The sequence below is a fragment of the Zonotrichia albicollis genome, chromosome 14, assembly GCF_047830755.1.
Source record: "Zonotrichia albicollis isolate bZonAlb1 chromosome 14, bZonAlb1.hap1, whole genome shotgun sequence".
Taxonomy (NCBI): domain Eukaryota; kingdom Metazoa; phylum Chordata; class Aves; order Passeriformes; family Passerellidae; genus Zonotrichia; species Zonotrichia albicollis.
In genome coordinates this window covers 4104679-4123794 of record NC_133832.1, presented here as the reverse complement: position 1 = coordinate 4123794, position 19116 = coordinate 4104679, and the positions used below count along the sequence as shown (strand labels likewise).

General features: G+C 48.8%; 1 protein-coding gene across 2 annotated transcripts in view; it reads right to left on the bottom strand.

Annotated features, from left to right (window-relative positions):
• The window catches only part of TRPC5 (transient receptor potential cation channel subfamily C member 5), a 110178-nt gene extending 92318 nt beyond the window's left edge, over positions 1 to 17860 (bottom strand). The window contains exons 1-2 of one of the 2 annotated variants that reach the window (XM_074551861.1): positions 17020 to 17860; positions 15501 to 15551 (exon numbers count right to left, since the gene is read on the bottom strand). The gene's annotated coding sequence lies outside the window, so the exon portion shown is untranslated. The remainder of the gene's footprint in view (positions 1 to 15500; positions 15552 to 17019) is intronic. The other variant, XM_074551860.1, reaches the window with a different exon arrangement.
• Positions 17861 to 19116: the final 1256 nt, after the last annotated feature.

Genomic DNA, 19116 nt, shown 5'->3' with positions numbered 1-19116 from the left:
GAGCTGTGATTAAGGTGTTCACTGAAACACAGGAAACAGACAGAGAATTTAAGGAACTCTGCAAACTGCTGGAGGCACCCCTGCAGGTGTCAGACATCACCTGGACATCGTTTCAGCTGGCATGTGCTTCTTTTCCAGCTCCTGCTTGCTCAGGCTGCCCCCAGTCCTGGACCTGAACTCCTCCTGCTGTGAGCACAGAGTTCAGAATGCAATCCTCCCTTCCCAGGGCTGCTTCCAGAGCTGTCACAGCTCTCAGCACTGGCTGGGGGCAGAGTGCAGGCTGACATCCCCCTGCACTCCTCCACACTCCCAGCAAAGCAGCCAAACCACACCAGCCCAGCTCCCCACAGATCATCAGGTCCATGGCAGAACAGGCAGAATTAATGTGCAGGAAATGAGATTAGTGCCCAGCTCTGCCCTGACTCTGGTTTCTCACACCAGTGATGTGAATGGCCTGGTGTTCCACCAGAGTGGGTCTGTCAGGAAGCAAACCCCACCACATGTGGCAAAATCATCTGTGGGTGCCATCCCCAAGGCACCTGAGTGTCACAGACATCTTTTATGAAAAATCCTTTCCTTAGGATTTTTCCTCCTGAGAAGCTGAGAGGCCTCAGGAACAAAATGTAAACAATGGGTATCTGCTGCTGTGGAATGCAACAGGTGCATCTGTGATTGGCTCATGTTGGATGTTTATAATTAATGGACAATCACAGCCCAGCAGGCTCAGACACACAGCCCAACCCACAAACCTTTGTCCTCATTTTTTGTTATTTTATTCTTAGCTAGCCTTCTGATGAAACCTTTTCTTCTATTCTTTTAGTATAGTTTTAATGTAATATGTATCACAAAATAATAAATCAAGCCTTCTGAAACATGGAGTCAGATCCTGGTCTCTCTCCCAATCCAAGAACCCCTGTGAACACCGTCACACCTGAGAGCTTCTCTGGGGCTGAAAAGTAATCAGGACTCTCACTGGGACTCTCAGCAGCAGAATTTGATCCATCCCACATCCCAGGGACTGGGGATTGCTCCACTGCCCTTCTGGGCAAGCAGCTTTTCACAGCTGTGCTTCTGATTGCTGCTCTCATCTGGTTTTAGGGTGTGTGGCACCACTGGTGCCTGCAAGCAAGCACAACCTGCTCTTGGTTGCTGTGACAGGAACCTGTTCTGTTCCTAGAATTCAATTTTTGCTTCTTCCTATTTGCAATAAATTTCACTGCACAGCTCTCCTCTTCAATGTCAGCATTCTTCTTTCCAGTTACAGAAAAGCAGATAAAGTGTCTGATTAAAAAACAGATACAAAGGGCTAAACCCAGCTTGTATAACAAGCAACTGGCAGAGATAATGAATGAAGACCTGGGGATTTTCTCCCTTACTCTTTCAATGGACATTGGCATAATGAGCATGCACAGCTCCATAATTTCAAGCTCCATGGTTAGTTTTACACATTTCCTTGTTCATGTAATTAGCTGTTAGCATTCTTGAACATTGTCCATTAAATTTTATTACCCACAATCTAGTTTTCATAGAAGAACAGCAAAAATTACTGCAGAAATAATATCCATGGAAGACATGTTACATGCATCATCACAAGGGAAAATTGGGACGTTCCTCAAATTCTGAGCTGTTCCTAGACAGACTGCATGATTGATTAAAACACTGAGTCTGATCTTGCTTCTGTCACAAATCTAAAATTAATTCTTTGACTCTTTTAAGATTACCCTGCATCCCTGCTAGCTTAATTACATACAAGACTTAATTTGGATTCACCAAAAGTATTCAGGTTCACAATTTCCTCAAAACCTAATTTTTCAGGTCTCTTCCTGTAACTGTACTAAAGGAATGGGTTTGCATTTAGTAGCTAGTTACCTCTATATTCATGAAAAAAACAAAACCAGAAGTAATTTTTTCCTCTGATGAACTAAGGCCAAATTCTTCTCAAAGCACTGAGGTTATATTCCCTGGGTCCTGTGTTCTGAAGTGCCATGAGGGACCTGATTTTTGCTTAGTGTTACAGAACCTGCAGCCTGTCTAAATTTCCTCAGCATCTTCAGCCTGTTTCTCTGAGATTTCCATGCCCTGGTCATTAATTACCTTTGCCAGCTCAGCTCTCCAGTGGGAAGCCAGATTCAGCACCAACTTTCCTGTGTTCTCCAGCAGGAAACCACGCACTTTGATTTCTTAGCTAGATCTTGCTGCCAGTGATGACCTCTTTTTAATTCTGTCATTAATGCATTAGGCCAAATTTTCTGTTTGCTTTCTTCAGCTACCTTTGGCCCAGGTCTGACTCCTTCCTCCATGTCTTAGGCTGAAAGATTTAGCTGGGGGTGTGTGTTCTATTGTCATCTATTAAAGGTGGGGCAGTTCTCTGCTGTCCATGGGCAGTTTTTCCTTTCTCTCTCACCCAGCCAACCCTCCCTCCAGGAGATCTCTGCTGTCCATGGCCACTGAGTGACCCTGCAGGGCTGATCCAATCCCAGCATCCCATGGGGAGATGCTCCGCCCAGGGGAGGAGCCAAGCATTCCTCCCTGGATCCAACCTGAGCCTGGCCCAGCACAGCAGCCTTTGCCCCCTGCATTGCCAGAGGAGCAGCTTTCTGCTGCCCTGCATGGCCAGAGGGAGCCCAGGCCCATCTGCAGCAGCCCTGGAGCTGCAGAGGAAAACTCCCCCCTTGTGCAGGATCCCTCTGCAGCAGAGCCACAGCTGGCACTGCAGGAGGGCTGAGCCCCCATGGATGGGGCTGGGACACCTCCCTGACACACAGGGGGCAGGGCATGGTCTCACTCTGGCAGTGGTTTGTTTTCTTTTTTTTGTACTATTGCATTTTTATTTTTAATTTTCCTAGTAAAGAACTATTATTCCTACTCCCGTATCTTTGCCTGAGAGCCCCTTAATTTCAAATTTATAATAATTCAGAGGGAGGAGGTTTACATTCTCCATTTCAGGGGAGGCTCCTGCCTTCCTTAGCAGACACCTGGGTTTTCAAACCAGAACACTCCCAGAACTGCAGCTCAGGTCCACGCTACCTGATTTCTGATCAAAACGTGGTGGAGTGGATTTTACCAGCTGCAAGCACCTCTGGGGAGCACAAACACTGCTCTCCTGGGCATTTCAGCCTATCTGTGCTGGCAGGCACTGACCCCCAAGTGAACACTGCATTGACCTGAGGCTGTGGAGAAGCTTCCAAAATGGAATTATAGAACTGGGATTGTGGGTGTGGAGTTTGAATAGAAGTGTGTAATATTCTATGGTGGAAAACTTAGAGTTTAAGGGCTTAGAATGCAGTAATATACATAAAGCAGTATGGAGGTTTTAGGGCAGAGGCTGCTCCTTCTTCACTTTCTTCTCCATGGGTTTGGGTGGTTTTGTGTAATTGGATAAAAAACTCCACATTGCAGGGCAGGGATAGTTGGTTATTGGGTTAAAAGTAAAATAATTTAGGTGTCATTTTTTAATTGGACAGTTTATCCTTAAAAGGCCTTGTAGAGAGAGAGACGGGGCTCCATTTTCAGTTTGTTAGAGCAGCAAACTCTGTAGAACTCAGAGTTTGTGAGACTGTGACAGAGATAAGAACTAACAAACCTCTGAGTCCCAACCAAAAAAATGTCTTGTGCATTTAATCCCAACCTTGGCAAAAAAGAAAGATTCCACACACCTATGGACAAATCTAAGCATTTTGTGTTTGTTAGTAAACTGTTACTTGAATGGACAAATTTGCTTTTTTTCCCTACTGGTTTCCCCTGCATTTCCACAATGAAGACGAGGAGGGCCAGAAGCCATAGGGGCCCTGCCCATATGATCATGGTGGCTACAGCTCTTCCCTCTGCCCCGCTTTTGCTCCAAGCTTTACATTAAAATGATTAAAGGTGCTGCTTGCTGCTGACCCAGCTGACCCTGGCAGCTGCAGTGCATCCCCCCTGCACCAGTCCCTGCTGAATTTGCCCCTCAGCCCTGCCTGTCTCCTGCTATGGGTTGATGGCACTGCAGTCCTTGTCCCATCCCCAAGGCCAGGCCTTGAAGCTCCAAGAGCTATTTATTTACAACGTGCAATCTGGAGGGATTCCAAGTTGCAGATTCTTCTCTACCTCAAATCTTTATTTTTCCTGCTGGTACTCTCGATTTTACTTCATCCCTGGGGTGTCTCGGAGCAGTCCACCCTCGCTCAGTCATGGATGATTTATTTTCCTTAGTAAAATCTTTTGCCTAAGGGTATATTCTGCACCTCAAAACTGGGTTTGGTGGGATTTTTTTTTAATATGAGGATTATTAGTTTCCCTTTATTCAGACTTTGAGTTTTCTGTGGTACTTTTAATGACAGTAGCACTCAAGCACACTGTAAATTGCTGGGTCAGGTGAAGCAAACAGTGTCACACTTGTGAGATGGTCTCTGAAGCCAAAAACCGTGGATCACCTTCCAGGAGAGCTACAGGATGAGGGGCCTGGGTGAAAGGAGCTGGACTCCTCCAAGAATTCCCTGTATTTCAGGAGAGCTCCTGAGGCTCCTTGCAAACCCTTAGCAGGATGGTCCAGGCTGTCACACTGTGTCTGACAACAAATGTCACTTGGCTGACATTTCAGGTGGGAAAAAAAATCAAGTGCTACCTGTATGTTTCCCAAATTTCTTTCTGGACTTCGACTTTCTACAGAAGGAAACAAAGGGCAGCAACAGCTCCAGGGATGCTGCCTGGTGAGTTTGTGAGGGGCCCCAGGATGAGGGGAGAGATGAGAATCTGACTCCATGTTCTCAGAAGGTTGATTTATTACTCTATTCTATTCTATTCTATTCTATTCTATTCTATTCTATTCTATTCTATTCTATTCTATTCTATTCTATTCTATTCTGCTGTACTAAAACTTTACTAAAGAAAAAGAAGAATACAAACAGAACAAGAATGATAATAAAAACTCATGACTGACTCCTCAGAGTCTGGCACAGCTGATGGTGATTGGTCATTAAGTAAAAACAATTCACATGAAACCAATCAAACAATGACCAGTTGGTAAACAATGTCCAGACCATATTCCAAAGCAGCAAACACAGGAGAAGAGAATCAGATAATTATTATTTACATTTTTCTCTGAGGCTTCTCAGCTTCCCAGGAGAAGAAATCCTGGTGAAGGGATTTTTCAGAAAATATCACAGTGACAGTTGCCCTTGTGCCAAAGATCTCACAGTCTGATCTGCTCACAAACACACACCAATGCTGCTACAAGAGCGAGGGGGAAACTGCCTCAAAGGGTTCAGCATGACTCAAGAATGAGCTCCTTAAAGCCTGGCAAAGGTGACAACACTTTGTGCAAACCCAAGGCACTGGGAATATTTCCGTGTCTGCTCTGGGGTGCTCTGACCCCCAGGGCAGCACTGACTTTGACCCTCATCCATGGAGAAAGTTTCCCAGACTTCAAGATAGACTGGAATCCACAAAAGTGTGAAATAGATTATAGAGAGCAGTGTAGGTGCATCAACTGGTGAGAAATTGAGCTTTTGGGATTTTTACTATATTGTGGATGGCAGCAAGATGGAGGGCACAGAGTGTCATCCTGGGTTTCTTCTTCATGCTGCTTCTTCCTCCTTCTCCATGGGTTTCAGTGGGATTTGGTAATTGGGCAGAAAAGTCCCATTGCAGCTCTTTGGGATCAGTTATTGGGTTAAAAGAGAAAATAATCCAGGTGTCAGCTCTTAATTGGAGAGTTTAGTCTTAAAAGACCTTGTAACAAGAGATTGTTGGCCATTTTGTGCCTTCTAATGAAAAGCTGCCAAACTCATGGTTGTGAGACCATCAGTTTTACTGATCAGAAATAATAAACACGAGTCCCAACATGAATTACCCTCTCAAGTGCCTTCAATCCAGACCCAGAGAACTCCACAACTGGAACCATCACACCACTTCAGCAGACACACAGACACACAGACAGACACCCCATTGCCCACCCTGGTTTGTGCAGGGCTGGCCACAGCACCAAGCAGGAGCCCTGCAGATCCCAGGTCTGTCCCGGCTGGCTCACAGCAGCAGGGACACCTCTGTTGCAGTGCAGCAGCAGGTCTGCACTTGCAGAAGCTGATAAATGCAAACTCAAGGTGACTCCACTTCATGGATTGCATTAGCATCAGCTGCAAATCCTCAGGGCACAGCCTGAGCAAGCAACATCAGCAACTGCAAGTGACACGAGCACAGGGAAATGCTCCCTGCTCACACCTGGAGTCAGGACAGCATCTCAGGGAGTGTTTGCAGCCTGCTGGGCTCAGGGCAGAGGCACTGAACACACCGAAGGCAGGAGGGATGAATATTGCCTCTTAGAGACACCTCCTACATGATATTATTACTTTCCATTAAATTGAACAAAAATACCCAGGTTCTGGAAACACTGTCTCATTGTAACACCTGCATGATTGGATGAATAAATCTGTTTTAATTAACTGCCTTTTTTATAGTAGGCTGTAACAAAATATTGTGAGAGAGTGAGAGGCTGATAGTTGGCTTTGAGATTTCAAATAACCCTCTCCTAATTAAATCTGTATATATTTATATGTCATCTTGGAGCACAAAGGCACTTAGACCAATCCAGACTTTTAACTTCCTTGCCTATTTTCTTTCTTAGTGTTAGTTATTAATTAGCTATGCTCTTCCTTCCTTTTGCTTCAGCCAGAGCAGAGCCAAATTGTTTCAAATGCATTTTGTGCACTCTGAATTTCACTCTGCCTATGCAGACCCACTTGTCTTGCAGGCTCCAGTGACATAACTCCTAATTGCACAGCTAAAACTGAAAAGTCACTATCCTGGGCTCCTTCCTGCTTCTTTGCACTTGTGATGCCATCGACTAGAGTTTCCAAACTAAAACTCTCCTCCAGCTCAGCAGGGAAGGTGCTGCAAAGCTTTGGGAGCACATCAAAGCATCTCTGTGCACTGCTGCCCATTTCATGTCCCACCAGTGTGGTCTGTCACATGCTGCCACTGAACTTCTCCACTGCTCAGCCCCAAAGCCTGCTAAGCTTTGAGGTAAATCTATTGTCACTCTCATTTTTGGGCTCTATCTGCCCTCCTCAGCACCCACAAAATAGGGAAAGAGAACAATGAGGAGAATGTCTCTATCCATACATCACCAGTGCTGTGCTGGGCTTGGGTGTGTGCTGCCTTAGGGAGAGTTTAGAACCCAATAAAGCAGAAATATGGACCAAAACAGAACCATCTCCTGGTGCCTTGTGCAGAAATAGGGTGTGGGCTAGCAGGAAACATGGAGGGGGTCTGCAAAGACTGTTCTGACATTACCCTGGAGGGTGAAGATGCTCAGGTCATGGACCATTCCTGGGCTGTAACAAACACAAACAGGATTCACTCTTGCCACAGTCCCACACTGCTGGGTTTTAATATTTCCTCTGAACTAAAGCTGTGCTTTTCTGCCCCATAAGGTCTCATGAAAGGCACTGTCAGCAGTGCTACAAACACTCCCTGGCTGCTCCAATGCCAGCAGATGACTGGGTTTCCAGCAGGAACAGCCCATCACTTTGCAGCATCCATCAGTTCTCAGGGATTCAAGCACTCATGCAAAGTGCAGTCATGCTCTAAACATCTACAAAAATGGAGACGCTCCAACTAAAAATCCTGGTATTCAAACACCCCTTGTGCCTCCAGCATTTCCACTGCACTGAGGAGATCCATGTGGGATAGGAAAACCCTGCAGTCAGAGCAGGCTGATTCCAGAGTTCATTTTTCAGGTGCAGGACGTTCTCTTCAGAAGCAGCTCTTGATAATGATAATTGATCCACATGGATTAAACAAGAGTGCTGGATGAAAAGTATTAGATTGGGCCTCTGGTTCCAAACCAAGATAAAGAAAGAATTTAAATGAGGCACGAGCAGGTCTCCTTATGTGTTTGTTAATTTGGAAACAAACCAGTACTTCTGAGCAGCATCAGTTACCCATTATACTTATAAATGATCTTCCCTATAAGAGACTTCACTGCCACTGAAGAACTGCCCATACTCTTCACTTTTCACATCTGAAGTCTCAGTTCTTTATGACTTGATTCCCCATTTAGTACTCACAAAGGCATGTTCTGTGCGCTGAGATGATAAAAGATGAATAAAATGAGAATCCATCCATCACAAAATCCACACAGCAGGATGGTGCCCCTCATGTATCCACATTTTCAGCAGCACACTGCTCATTTACTTCTGAGCTAATAAACTGAACTCAGTGACAGCTTTGTGTGGCACAGCCTCAAGGAAGGAAGAAACCTCGCTTGGGCTTCTCAATCTTGCTGCTGTGTTTCTCTCTCCTTGCCTGTAAAATGGGTGGAAATGCTGCTAATCTATCCTAACTCCACGCTAAGAGGCTCAATCCATAAAGCCGATTTAAGCTGCAGTATGGGCACAGTAATAATGCCATTAACATACTCCAGATTTTCCAGAGGTGAACAAGAACTGAAAGCCTAATTTTATTTCTTTTTTTTCAACTCTGCATTCTCTTCACAATGCTTCAGTATTTAAGCACAGGAACGTGCTGTGGGCCAGGACTCAGTGCTGTGTGGATGCTCTCCCTGCATCCCCAGCTGCTCCCACTCGAGCCTGGTGATCCCTTGGAAAGGGAGGAAAACCCACCCTTAGTGTGTGTGACAGCTCTCACCTTGCCAGTGTGACCAGAGGGCATTTGAAAAGGCTCTCAGGCTCAAGCATCAGTGTCTGGATCAAACAGAACCACATCCTGTGGCTGCCCAAAATCGCCTACAAACATCACTGAAAATGAGAGTCCAACCTATGAGCTGGCAAAAACACGTTTGGCCACACATCCAGGAACACCAGGGCCATTTGTAGAAACTGGATCAGGGTCTGAAATGGCCATTAGCAAAGGAAAAAAAACCTGTGTAACAGTGTTGTTGCTGTGAATAACCTGACAGCAGAGATTGGACAGGTGTTTGTGGTTATATCCTGGTTTAAATGTTGGAACAATCAGGCACAGCATCCTCTCACAGCTCCAGTGCTCCAAGTTTGGCAGTTAAAGGACTTCAGCCAAGCAGAATAACCAGATTAAAGGACTCTGAGAGGGGCTCTGCAGCAGGACTGCAGGGATCACTCCTCTGTGCTCTCAGCAGCTCCTCAGCTCCCTTCACCTCAGCCTGTCACAAAACAACACACAGCTTTTACCCCATCTGTAACTCTGTGCTTCCAGAGGGCTGAGCCTGATGATCTGCCCAAACTCCTGGGCTGAGCCAGCCCCCATTCTGGGAGGGACAGAAGGATGCTCCTGAAGAGGTCACTGGCACAAGGCACATGTCCCTGCTCCACACACACCTCTGGTCTGTACGCAGAAGCAGCAAAAAACAGCTCTGATGCTAAAAAAGCAAACCCACACAACAGTCCTGAACTGGCCTGCTCTGCACAGCTTAGTGACACAGGAGGGGAAGCCTTGTTTGCAGCTGGTTTTTGCAGAAGAGAAAGATTAATCCCAAAATGTGCAGGAAGGTCACGGCAGCAGCATCACTCTTTCATTACACCCCAAATGCTTCACCCAGAATTTTGGTGCTATCACACAGTGTGCCCTCAGAAAGAATGAAAACAAACCCTTCAGAGGACAGTGAGAACTTCTGAAATAAAACATTATTCTTCATGCCCAGATCTAAATCTTGCTCAAGTCAGTGGGAATTTTTTCATTTCCCATTGCTGCTCCCATGCTCACAGAAGGGCCCTTCGGTTTTCACCAACAATTCAACCCATAGCCAGCTCCAGGACTGGTGAGAGAGAAGAGCCAGTTCTTCAGAACTAACTAGAGCCACAGTTCCCTTCAGCCTGGCAAGAACTGGCAATTCTGAGAATTTAACTCAGCCTTGGACTGGGAATGTCCCTGAGCAGGGATCAGGCAGAGCTAATAACTCTGACAAATCTGATCTTTATTCCCTAAAGAAAGACCAGTGTTGGTGGCCTGAATTACAGCCTTTCCTTGTCTTTAGCCAGCTCTCTACTGAGAGATTTAACTACCAGGCTCTTGGATTCTCTGGATGCTCCTCTTTGCATAAATAATTTAAAACTTTGGGAGCTTGCTGGCTGTTATGCCGAAGACTGGAGCAACATACCAGGAATCTGTAAGATTTTTGTAGGACAAAACCACCTATTTTAAGTTCTGCTCCATTCATGAGTACATTCAAATCTTTGTCAAAATCAGAGGACAACCCAAAAGATCTGCTCATCTTTGTGTTCCCTAACCCACCCCACAGGTGTATGGCCAGTGCAGATGAACTATTTTTGACTGGAGATCATCCAGAGACCCTTGCATGTAAAACACCTCCCTTTCATCCAAATACAGCATCCTGCATTTCTTTTCAGCCAAGCCACTCTTCATCCTGTCTTTTCCCAAACTATTTCAGTCAGTCAGCCCGGGGTTCATGTGGCTCCTGTGGACAGCAATGGGTTTATTTTGGGAGGGGTGCCTACCCTTCCCCATTCCATTTTGTGCCAGTAGCTGAAGTGATGGCTTGTTGACTGCTGATATTCCTACTCCTGTCTTTGACAGGCAAGGCTCCCACTCACCAGCTGCTCAGCCTGTTTGATTAGGTTACAGACAGGGTGCAGGGAAAGCTGCAGGAGATAATGTGCGAGCGGAGCTGCTCCGGCTGCGCAGGCGCGGCTGGGCAGGACCACAACAAACCCCTGCCAGCTCCCAGGCTGATCCAGCGCTGAGCTCCTGGGCACCCTGCAGCTGGGGGAGAAGTCAGGAGAGCTGGGAGGGCACCACTCCAAACCTGGCATCAGCTCAAGATCCACAGAAAGACACAAATGTCAGAACATTTGCCCTAACAGCCCAGAAACGCGGAGCTCGCGCTTAAACAAAGATGTGCAATTTAAGGCAGAAGTTCAGACCTTGGTTTAGACCTTAAATCTGAGAAGCCTGGAGCCCTTTTCCCAGCTACAGAGCATCTCCCTGCCCTGGTCTGGGCTCAGCTTGTGCCCCTTAAATCCATGGCACAGAGGAGGGACTCGGGGTCTATCTGGAACAGGGACGTGGCATCTCTTTCCTCCTGTGCATCCAAGCTGAAGCGGGACCTCAGAGGAGCTGCTGCTCTCCCTGCCGAGGAAGCAGGAGGCTGCTGGAGCACAGGGCTGTGTCTGGGCAGCCCTGGTCCCTTCTGCAGCCCCTCTGGAGCCACTGGGCCCAGCCAACTCCAGTATGGCCCTCATGGACTCCCCCAAGAGGAAAGTTCATCATGGACTCCCCCGAGAGGAAAGTTCATCTTCATTTTCTTGCTGAATAAATGAGATACTGCAGCAGAAGCAAACTTTTAAGATCCTTCAGAGGCTCAGTCTGCTCTTCCCAGATGAGGATCCCCTGATGGTGTTACACAGGACAGAAAGATCTGGGAAAAGGCTTTTCACTATAGCCCCTGCAGGGACTTTGCATCTTTTGGTTCAAACATTCTCTGTGCTCTCCTGCCCTCTTCCATAGATCACATCTTACTTCCTTTGTCCACATAACCTTTTCTTTTCAGTTAGAAAATCCCTGTCTTGCAGCAGATGCTTCTCTGAATCAGCCTCCCCAGCAGCTCCCCAGGGACCCCCTCAGAGCCCCCTGTCCCTTCACTGACCACATCCCTCGACCTCACAGGAGAAGGGGGTGACAAGGCACTGCCATCCTAGCAATCCTTGTCCCCCTTGCTCCTGTTATGAACAGCTTTAGGGTGTTAGGACAATTTTAAAAACCTGGAGGTCTTTCCTCCTGGAAATTTTCAAATACCCCATACACAAAATACAGAGATTTCCATTAACTGCAGCTCCAGGCTAAGTAAGAGATCAGCACCTCCATTTCGTAATGCAGCACAAACCAGAATGAACAGGACACAAAGAGCGAATGAGAGACAGGAATTATTTCATCTTGTGGTCCCAGCAAGAGCCCTGAGCCCCAAATGGCTTCATCCTCTCACTGCTTTTGTCAGTAAGGCTTCACACAATGAAATTCTTGCAGCTTCCTATGTTAATCCATTAATACCTGTGAGAGCATGCTGAAATCTCTACCCTGGTTATCATTCTGGAGCCAAAATGCCCAATAAACACTATTCCATAGGCTCTATCCTTCCCTGAGCAGAAACTGCTGTTTTAGCAAGCTGTGCATGTCAGAGCTGGGAGAACACAGGAATGGATTAAATCCATGCTCCTTCTATCCCAGGATGCCATCCCTGGGGATGGGCAGCAGTCTGGGTGCCCTTCTGAGCTGTCCCTGCATCTGGAAATTCCAGGGAGCCAGAGGTTACACCCAGACCTTCCTCCTTCTGTCCTCTCTCTATGCATTGTGAACTCACCTCGTGTTTTTCAACCTGCCTGTGCTTTTGGCCTCCACAGCATCCTGTGGTAATGAGCATTACAATTTAATTAGCAGACATGATAGGGAACCTATCTGACTCTATTCAGGTGCTTAAGCCAGTCTTTCCCAAAGAGGGAATCAGATTGCTCTCTAAGGATGAAAAAAGGGATGCAGGACACGTGAGAGGGGCCAGGAAATTGCTTCAGTTCTCACTGGAACATGTTCAGTGCACGTGAAGAGGGAGAGAGAGGGAGAGAAGGGAGAAGGGAATAAGGACAAAGCAACTTCCTGGCTTGAATCCAGAGACTGAGCTGAGAATAAATAATAATATGTGTCTAATGAGCTAACAGGAACACCCATCATTCCCATCAGCACAAACCATCCTGCTGCCTAGGTCAGGTCCCCTATCATGGCCACTGTGACCAACACCACATAAAATGTGCTCTAAAGAACATAAAAAATGGAGGAGAACATGAGGACCCAAGTCTACCTGGTACTCATAGGCAGAGAGAAATACTCCTTGTGTCTCTAATTCCTCCTCTTCCCAGCCACCACCTCACAGAGAGCACTGCAAGGATGCCATGCCACACTTCACTCACTGCTCTGCAAGGCAGCAAACCTCAGGAAGAAGAGCACAACTTTTATGTGGAAGAGCTGCACACAACAAGGCAGCAGCCTCTCTACCATGATGATAAAAGCAGCCAGAACATGAGGCAGGTTATCCAGCAGGGAGGCAGAGCTCCAGGGAGCTGATCCTCATGCAGCAGCAGGAGGGGACCAGCCCCAGCTCTCCTCATTTCAACTCTGGATGCCAACACATTTCTGGCTTCCCCAAGAGGGAACTTAACCTAACTTAGCCTGAAAACACACTGAAGCGGAATGGCTCAGAGAGCTGAAAGGAACAACAGCCCTGCCCCAGCCTTGCAGCCACGGCAGCTCCCTCTCCCAGGGACAGCTCCGTCCTCCCTTGAGCCCGAGCTGCACTGGGCCTGGCCATCCAAGAGGAGCTGGCTGGCAGGATGCTCTGGTGCAGTGATTTGTGCTTACTGGCCATCTCCCTTGGCAGGAAAATCAACTGAGAGCAGCCTTGGCCTTGCTCTGATTTAGTGTTTGTCTAGCTAAGAAACCCACACTTGTTTAAAAGCCACTGACCTGCTCTGGTACTTCTTAATCTGAACCACACACTGGGTCTGCAGTTATTCACACCAATTCCACACGGCTCACCAGGATTTCCTGCTCAGAAACTTTCAGGAATCATTTGCTAGCTTGTATAGCACACTTTTTTCCCCCAAACCGGACATGGTAGGGATGAGCAGCCATCCCTGGCAGCACCCTGTCTCTCTGGGACAGGCAGCACAGCGGGTTCCCAGCTCTCAGCCTCTGAAAAGTGCCAGATGCAGGTGCTGAGAGGAACCTGCCCACCTTTGTACCAGGCTGTCAGGCCAAGCAACTGCAGAACTCTGCTCTGTGCAAAACCTGCATTTAGGCACTCACTCCACACAGGTGCCTCTCATTTCCAGAGATAAAGCACCGAGGCAACTCCAGACCTCAGGTTTTCTGATGGTTGCACCCTGTGCTGAACTTGGTGATCCCTGCTAAATATGACTTTATAAATGTCTCATCCTGCAGGTTGGCTTTTTTCTTCTCATGTTTTCCTTTCTCTGTCTCTAGCCAGAAATGATTTACATGTTTGTTTACTCTGAGCTACATTCATCTGAGTCATTCAGCAACCCTCTACCCACAATCACATTACAGCAAATTTGGAACTGGAGTCTCAGGGAGTGAATATTATGCTGTTGTCAAGATGAGAGTGGGGGGCCATATTCTGCCACTGGGTTTCAGGAAAAACTGACTTTTGCAAGCATGTCAAAATCCAACAGCCTCACAATCCCCTGTGTTCTGCATTTCTTCTTAAAGAAGGAGAAAATCCAGGCAAATAAATTACTCTATATTTACACCAGTTACAGTGTAACAATTAGTAGGATTTGGCTCATTTTGTACAAATTATACTACTGTACTTGTAGGAATAATCTATTCTGTTTCAAACTAATTTTAGCCACCCTTGACTGCTCTTCCATCTGTTGTAGGAAAAAAAATTATTTGCACATAGCTATTGTGAATTTTCTTCTCCAAGGTATGCTTTCAAGAACTACATCTCTCAAAAAACAACGTAATCATATTCTTAGCAAGACTCATAGCTCAGCTGACAGTACCTTGTCTATTAAATCCACAACATGAAAAGACCTCAGAATTGACATTCTAAAGGATTTTTTTAAGGTTGCCTGAAATAAATCTTTGCAGAAAGGAAGCTGATCAAAGAATTTTGAGCCTTGCATTACCTTTAACGCAATCCTAGAAGCTATTCAGAGATTCTACCAAAGCAGAAAGGGGTTATGAAAAGTAACAACACCTTTTAAAAAAACACATTACAAAACCAATGAGATTTCAATACTACAGTGAAAGCAATGCACAATAAAACAGAAATCATTCTCTCAGAAGCCTCAGTAATAAAAATAAGGAATTCTATTAATGTTCTATGCACTTGCAAGATATATAACCTGATCAGAGGTTACTCTCAAGCTCAAGTCCTTTTCCATCTAGTTTCTCTTCACCACTTTACAAGAATAAAAAAACAACTAAACCAAAAACCAGCACCTCGACCTTTTTCTTTACTTTTAGTTCTAGAAATGTGCTCTGTGGCAGTATCTGAGGTACAGTTCTTGCCTGGGAAGTCTTGCACCTAGCTGACAGTGTATTGATCCCCGCTGTACCTGAGAATAAAAGTACAAGCAGAGGAGGAGCAGAGCCCCAGCACAGAGAGCAGGGGGCTCACAGAGGGCCAGGGTGCCGTGGTCAGGGGAAGCACCTTCATGTCTCCATCCACCCAAGGGTCTGGGGCTGAAGCGTTTCTTCAGCGGATAATTACTGCCAAGTTACATGCAGGGAAACTGGGAGCGAATACTCATGGCCAGAACAAAGAGTGACACATCTGATAACACCCAAATAGGGGTGCTTTTCTGCCTTTTCTCCAGAAACCACGCTAGATTTCTTTAGGAGGGAGTACTAGTCAAAATGCCAGTTCCTTTAGTCTGCTTTGAGCTCCCTGAGCAGGCATTTGGCTACAAGTTCCAATGAGCTGCCTAAAGATACCGCCTTAACTTCTGAAAAGCATTTTTAAAGCAGCAATACAGTAATTTGCATTTACACAGTACCTGCCTGGCTGAAAAGTGTTCTCAAGGGCTTCTGAGCAGCTCCACGGAGCCCTGGGAAGCAGTGACACCCGACATCATTAAGGAGAAGGCAATCAACACTGAAGAAGCTTTGCCCAGGATCGGGGAGAACGTCCTCAGAACAGAAAAACCCTGCTCAGCTTTCCGTGGGGACAGGCACACACACACAGAGGCACGGTGACCACAAAGACAATGCTGTTCCCAAAAATCCTTCCTCCCAGCTTCGATCCCGGCGGGTCCCTTCACACCCGGGAGATTCTGTGCTCCTTGATCCCCTCCTGCATTCCGCACAGGGCACTGCATTACATAAGCTCGCCTGCACGGAGATGCACAAAAACTTAGGGTTCACATCTGACCCGCAGGAGGACCAAATATTTTTTACAATGCGGTGGAAAAGTTAAGAAGAAGTGGTCAAACAGGCTGTGAATTTAAAGTGATGCTGCTCGGGAACGCAAGACTTGGTAGGTGACTGTTCAACCATGTTACCTTAGAGCATGGAGAATTTAATGGGAGACTCGCACATTACCATATTCATAACCATGACTAACAAATCTGTTGTCAATGCCACCAAAAATATCACACAAGCAGAATGTTTTTATACCAAAGAGACCACTGAAGTCACTGCTCCATAGTAAACAAATGAACTTATGAAGAGTCTTGAAAATCAGCCCTTTTTTCTTTTTTCCTTTTTTTTCCCCTGCAGAATTTGATACACTATGAACTGCGAGATGCCTGGCAGTTCAAAGAGGGGTCGATAAAAAAAGCATTTTTCTTCTGCAAGCATCACAGCAGCGAACACCCCTCCGGTATCACTGTCACCTTTCCCATGCTGAGGGCACGTGGGTCACCCAGATGACTCACAGCCAGGTCAAGGGCTGCCCGAAAGAATAACAATTGAAACCGGCATTTAACCCGCTCTGCGAGGGTGCAGGTGCTCGGTGCGGGATGTCGTTTAGGGCAAGGGCAGACAAAATCCAGCACCGTCCTTCGGGATGCGAGTCCCGGTGCTGCCGGCAACTCCCGTGGGGGAGCGAGGCCACGCATCCCGTCCAGTCCCGCATTCCCCCGGCTTCGCATCCCTCCCGGTCCCACATCCCTCTGGGTCCCGCATCCCACTTGGTCGTGCATCCCTCTGGGTCGCGCATCCCTTCCAGTCCCGCATCCCTCTGGGTCCTGCATCCCACTTGGTCGTGCATCCCTCTAGGTCGTGCATCCCTCCCAGTCCCGCATCCCTCTGGATCCCGAATCCCTTTCGGTCCCGCATCCCTCTTGGTCCCGCATCCCTCCCGGTCCTGTATCCCTCCCGGCCCCGCCGCCGGTAAGTTCAGCGGGAGCAGCGCTCCTCGCCAGGGCAGGCGGTGCCGGTGGCTCCAGGGGATGCGGGCACGGAGCGACCCCGACCCCCCGCGCCCGGCACTCGGGGGCTCGGGGCTCCAAGTTCCGAGACGGCCCGCGGAGCTCTCGGCCCGGTTGTGCCCGGTGCTGCCCCGTCCCCGCTCACCTCCGCGCCGCTCCGTCAGGCGGTTCCCGCCGGGGTGCCCGCGGGCCCGGGGCTGCTCCGCGCTCCGCCGGGCGCCCCCATTCCGCTGCCCGTGCCCCGCTCCCTACGCCGCCGCCCGCGGCCCCGCGGCTCCGCGCCGCCGGCGGGCAGGGCAGGGCGGCCGCCGCATCGCTCCGAGCCCGGCGGGCAGCGCTGCGAGCCGCCTCCCGAAACCCCGCCGGGAGCTCCCCGCGCTGCCCCCGCCGCCTCCGCCCGTCCCTCGGCGGCACCGGGCCCCGGGCGAGCCGAGCGCAGCCGAGCCGAGCCGAGCCGAGCCCAGCGGCCGGGCACACGCCGCGCCCCCCGCACCCGCTCACGGGCACACGCCGCCCCTCGCCGGGAGACACCCGCCCCGCACACGCACACAGCGACACACACACCCCACAGACACACACACCCCGCACACAGCGACACACACCCCGCACACTCTACACAGCAACACGCACACCCAGAGACACAGAGACACACACCCCGCACCCTACACGCAGTGACACACACCCTACACACCAACACACACACCCCACACACAGACACACCCCGCACACCAACACACGCACTACACACATACACACACCCTACATCCAGTGACACGCACCCCACACAGACACACCCCACACCCCGACACACACACACACACACTCCGCAGACACACACACCTGCACACCGGCACACACACACTACACACACCCCAAGACCCACATACACACACACAGCCCCCTAATGCACACCCCATTCAAGCGTGGGCACAGCTGCACATCACACATTCAGCCACTCCATTCACACCTTCACATGGGCACAGCAGCCACACACACACACCCTACACTCACACACACCCATTCACACCCACACCGCTCTGGGCTGGGGGCAGGGTGAATTCTCCCCCAGGATGTGGTGCAGGCCCTGGGCTGGGGTCAGTGTGAGGATGGGGATGCTCACAGCCCAGTGTGGCTGAGCAGGGCTCACCCCAAGCCAAGGCTGTGCAGTGGGCAGGGCACAGGGAGCCAGGACAGCCAGCCTGGGCTGGCCAAGAGGACACCACAGTGTCCTGCCCAGTGTGGGAACTGGGGGAGCTGGCCAGGTCGCTGTCACTGCTGGGGGACAGGCTGGACGGACATCTGTCAGCAAGTGGTCCATGTCTGATTGTGTGTGCAGCACTGACCTTCTTAGGGCTTATTCCTGTCTCTTTTGTCACCTCCCTTTTCATTACAGTTGGATGATGATGATGATGATGATGTATTTTATTTCAGTTATTAAGCTGTTTTTATTTCAGCCCACAGGTTTTGCCTTCTTTCCAGTCTTCCACCCCATCCCATTTGCGGAGTGTGTATGAGTGAATATCTGCATTGTACTTTGTTGCTGGCTGGGCTTAAACCCCAGCACCCACACACCCACACACATCCACCCGGCCACTCATGGTTCCATCACACCCCTCAGACCCACAGCAGCCTGGTCCTGTCACAGGGAGGTTGGACCATGAGTGTCCCAGAGCCACCAGCACAGCACTGGGTGACACCCTGTCCAGGGACCAGCTCTGGCCCTGAGCTCTGCAGCCACCTCAGGCTCTGAGCCCACATCCCCTCCTCATTTCCCAGCCACTTTGTCTCGTGGGTGTCCAAGTCTGTCAGAAAACTGGTCAAGGCTCCTTTAAAGACAGAGTGAACCCAGTGAATTCCAGCTTCCACCTCTTCCCTGGCCAGGATAGTTTACTGTGGCCAGACAAAGGAATTTTTCCTCCTTCCCTTTCCCACTGACCCCACCAGGTAGCACTGAGCTTCCCTTCTCCCCTTTCTGCCCCTGCAGCTGAATGCAGGACCTTCCTTGGGTCAGGAGAGAGGAGCTGCCCTCTGAAAGAAGCCAGCCAGGAGAGAGGTGCCACTGATCCTGCCCCCACTGCCACACTGGGACATTCCCACAGCCACATCCACATGGGCAGGACATACCCACAAGGGAGTTTGGTCCCCTGTCCTCAGTATTTTGTGGTGCAAATGTGGTCCTGTCATGGGCACAACATCACAGCATTAAATTCCTGTTCCTTTGTAAGCACCATGACTGTCACAA